This window comes from Engraulis encrasicolus, chromosome 8 (genome assembly GCF_034702125.1).
Source record: "Engraulis encrasicolus isolate BLACKSEA-1 chromosome 8, IST_EnEncr_1.0, whole genome shotgun sequence".
NCBI classification, from domain to species: domain Eukaryota; kingdom Metazoa; phylum Chordata; class Actinopteri; order Clupeiformes; family Engraulidae; genus Engraulis; species Engraulis encrasicolus.
The window spans coordinates 2378828-2383827 of record NC_085864.1 but is presented as its reverse complement, the minus strand read 5'-3'; positions in this window follow the sequence as shown (position 1 = coordinate 2383827).

Sequence of the window (5000 nt, the reverse complement as noted above, 5' to 3'; positions counted from 1 at the left end):
GAAAGGTATGTGGGTGTTCTTACAGTAAACATTGTTCTCAGTCATGCCTCATCCCACGGAATTTGAGAGCAAATAAATGTGTGTTTGCAGTGAAAGGGTAACACACAAAAAGGGATTTAACTTGACTGTAATAAAGAATCTGAATTGAGTGTAATGCTTTCAATCTTATTGTCTGAGTGTCAGAATGTACACAGTGTACGGTGACAATAAAAAGCGTTCATTTTTATTATAGTCAATTGTGTTGCATTCCATTTAGGTCCTCTTTCCTTATTTATTATGTACCCGGGCAATTACTTCTTGATTTCATGTACTTAATGTGGGATTCAGCACACAGTTAAAAACTTCCAAAGTGTTTTGTCTACCATATTACACATTCTTTTGAGGCATCTTTGTTTCAACCGTCACAAAATCCTTTTGTAACAGTAGTGGTGCAAGAATTCAAAACCAAACAATGTGGCATTTCCATGGCCTAGTCCTCATGGCCATTGTTTGTGCATTGTACAGCTGACTGCAACTGAGCTGACAAAAGCCTTCTTCCCAGGAGGTGACGAGAGAATAAGTGGCGATTGAAGAAGTTAAACTGAGTTCTCATTACCACAACAGACTTTATGAGGTTAGCAGGGGTAGGGGTAGTGGTTTTACCAACAGGCAGACTAAGCAATTGCCTAGGGCCCCACCACTATGTAGGGGCCCCCAACAGCCAGTTTTGGTAAAGATCAGCAAAAATACTTCAAGAGGGCCCCATGTCTACATCTTGCCCAGGGTCCCCAACAGGTAGAATTACTGTTGTGTAGTAGTCAGCACAGACGTTTGGTTGAGAAACACTTTTTAGGTTAAACTTTATTTTACTACCCTGATACATTAGCTGTGAACAGTTTGCACAATGGTAGTGCTGGTTACAAGTATGTGGATATCTTTTTTAAGAAATACCATTTACCTATAAATAGGACGTGGATAACAAAATAAAAACTCAATTGTTGCAGGTGCATTTTTGTACTCTAAAAGGGATATTTTTAAGACTGAAGTCTTGACATGCTCTTTCTATTTTCGTGTAAACCAGAGGCCATAACTTATGCGTTTTAAACAGCTTCTACATATACCATGTATACTTTCACTGTACCTCAGGGATTGGGATAGGGTAAGGGTTAGGGTTGGTGTGTACAGGATAAGTACATACAGGGCCGGATTAAGATGGCCTGGGGCCCCTAGGCTACAGGTTGATGTGCAAACAGCTGATCGCCCCTCTCCTCCAGTGCAGAATAGGCATAGGCAGATATAGTGAGGGCAATGGAGTCTCTCTCTCTCTCTCTCTCTCTCTCTCTCTCTCTCTCTCTCTCTCTCTCTCTCTCTCTCTCTCTCTCTCTCTCTCTCCCTCCCTCTCCCCCCTCTCCCCCCCCTCTCTCTCTCTCTCTCTCTCTCTCTCTCTCTCTCTCTCTCTCTCTCTCAATGTGCTTCACTAGCATTTGCCATCTCAGCACATTTCATCTGCAAGAGGGAAGAGTGGAGTGGTTTCACAATGAGGTTTCCACAGTGGAGGAGTTTCTCCTGAAAAACAGGCGCAGGTGTCTCCTTGGAGACATGGAAGACGGGTTCATTTCCTGGTCACACAAGCATACACTGCTACAGTATCAGAGAGGTACAGACTATGTATGCTACTGGATGTTGTTGACCTTGGTATTTAATTCATGTTTCATTGAAGTAGCCTATATAACACACACACACACACACACACACACACACACACACACACACACACACACACACACACACACACACACACACACACACACACACACACACACACACACACACACACACAGTAGGAGGGCTTCTATTTCTTTCCCTTCAATTATCTGCACAAAACCACATATACAAAACAATAAATTATAAGTGATGAGATATAATGTAGAGACAGGGGATAATACATGATTGTGAAAATGTATGTTTTTTTTTTTTAAACTCAGACTTCACCAATGCTAAACATGTGCCTACATGCTCAACAGGGGGGAGTTATATCAGAGGGACAGGGAGTCATCAAGGTCATTCTCTGTCCCCTGGTGTGACACGTACATGCATACAAAGCAGGCCTACATGTAAATAAAGTCATAAGCGGGCAAATAAGCGGTTAAATGAATAGAAAATGAAGCCGGTCCTGTTTATGAGTTATACGTGATGCTCGGCCACCTTGCTGACGGTGGTGTCGGTGCGTCGAGCGGTCACTAAGTGCTCTGCCGTATTGACACAAGGCCTCAGCTGTGAACCTGTGTCAATTGAACGGCCCTGGCATACGCAGGCCACACAGCAGGAGGGAGGCGGACGGCGTCTGTGTGTGCGTGTGCGTGTGTGTGTGTGTGTGTGTGTGTGTGTGTGTGTGAGCACACGTGCACGTGTGTGCGAGCATGCGTGCGCGCGTCTGTGCGTGTTAGCAGGTCCATGGGTAATTCACAGGACAGAAGGAGGCATCCTGCCAGGGAATTAGAGGTGCTGGACGGTGGGGGACATTTTAATTTGTGCTGCCATGTGCAAAGGCATGTAGCCCCAAGTCCGCATCTGCTCCAATGATTAGGAAGCCAGGCCCAGGCAGGCAACTGTTCCTAGAACAGGGGGGCTGATGGGTAGAACAACACAACATACCGGGGGGATTTGGGATCGATAGAGCAGTGGTCCTCAAAGTGTGGGCAGAGGACCACTCGTGGTCCGCGAGATAGATCAAGTGGTCAAGTGGATATCTACAAATGTATGTATATTCAGCATTTTCAAAGTGAGCTAGCAGTTAGTTGTCTGTGTGTATCTGAAGGTTTTGTGTTTGAATGTGTGTACTGAGTCATTGTGGAGGCATAGCAAGGTGATGGCATGGCTGTGCTGGGCTATGACATGCAGTTCAAACTAGTTGGAACGCCACATTGGTTCCGTAGTGCTAGACAACTTTTCTTGTTATAGTTTTGCTTGACAGGCTAGTGGTATCAGTGCTATGGGGAAAAAAACAGTAACCTCTGATGGGACCATTGACGGGCTGAGCAGTGTCAAAAGGGCAATTTTGGGAATATGTGTAGCGCATCATTCACTGGGTGATGGAGTAGCTGTTGATGGGCTCCACACTGGAGGAACAAACAGTGTCTGGGGATCAAATCATGGGACAATGGGACGAACCCAAACAAGGACATTAGATGTGGTACACAAGTGCTGAAGTGTTGTTGGGTGTGCAGAACTGAAGGTGAATGTTTGTCTGTGTTTGGATGTTTGTTTCATTGGCCAGCAAGAGAGTGCTTGTATGGCTGCCAACATATAGTACATAGTCAGCAGCAACTGTGCCAAGTGTAAAAACATAAAAACAGGCAATATTTTATTGACTTTAAATATGTTATGGAAAACACTCGCGTGTCGGTAAGCTGTGTACTCAATCATTCGTTAGGTGTTTAAGAGCATCTATTGTTTCTTCATGTCAGGCCGCGAAAAGAGGAAGTTGATGAAATGAAACAATCAGATCAAATCGTTTTTTTCCCGGAAATGACTTGCAGGCCAAAAACAAAATGGGTTGCGTGTTCAAGACAAGAAAAGACAGGCAAACTGATAAGGTGCATTAACTATTAGCACACAAAATAATATCCTGTTAAAGAAAAATAAAAGGCAGACCTGGAAAACATGATATTTTGGGCGCATGGGGGAAAACAGAAAATGGGAAATAGATTAAGGAAAATGATAAAATACGGACATGAAATAATTATTTTGAACAGCGGTCATGCAAAAATAAATCCAACTTCTTCAGGCACATGCAGATCGCATGAACACAATATATTACCATATATTTCTCATTATCTCATGTTGATGTTTAAAAATAAGATATTGCATATAATTTTCTATGTCTCCTCACACTATTTCACATGCAGTACACTGTAATATTTGGAAAGACTTTACTACGATAAGACATTGCTCAGAGCCTTTAGTAATACATGCAACTTGGTCATTGCCATTCTAGTAACAACAAATTTATAACAGGGTCTGTAAGAGTTTAAAAGGATAAATTGGAGCGTTGTCGAGGTAGTGAGTTTGGCTGCTCATTAAACGTCTCTGTATCCAGCAGCCACTGGGAGCTGCTCAGGAGAAGAGACTGTTACTTGGCTGCCATTGGTAACCAGCTTACACACAGTGTCATTGGGAATATGGGTTTTGCAGTGGCACTGGGACTACAGGTTGTGTCACTGGCAATGGTCTTATACACAGGCCATAGCTGAAATGTTCACTCAGTGACAATAGTTCTGTACAACTTCCAGCCAGCGCATAATTTGGAAAAGGCTTACTTTTACACCAGAGCCATTGGAAGTACTTCAACACAGAGTCTGTACCACTGCAAATAAGGGCTGTTCATGTCATTGGGAGTGGAATGGACAGTAAGCACAGTCAATATTCAAGAGATTCACGTGTTCACTAAATAGTTCACTACATAAGAAGTGAGATGCATTATTATTGCACAGCTGCTAGAAAGGGGTTAAAGCCAGCAGCCAACGAATACCAAACAGCTCAACTGCCTCATTTTTTCCATTATTTTTTAAAATACTTATCAAATGTATGGAACGTACGTATTGTTGGTGTTAGAGAGAGGAGGAAAGCTGTACGCCGGGAGCAGATGGGCAGTGAGACTGGCCACTCACTGTGGGCCCACCAGCTGGAGTGGTGTTGTGGTTCAGGGCCGAAACACCGCAGAGAAGGCTGGACACCCCCTGATGACATCTGCTTCTGGCGTAAGGCTACAGCTACCTGCGAAGGTGGTTGAGGAAGGAATTAATGTGTATTCCCTATGTTTGCCTGTTAATTGATACAATAAAGATGTTTGTGTCACAAGTTTATTTTCTCTCGCTGACCCATGGGCACCGGAGGAGGTTCGACAGGCAGCAATGCCCAGCAGGTATTAACAGCTACCTTTACAATCCTGAATGTTCCCTACACATTGCAATGTCATGACTGCACAGTGTCATCAAAACTCTTTTTTTTTTAACCAAAAC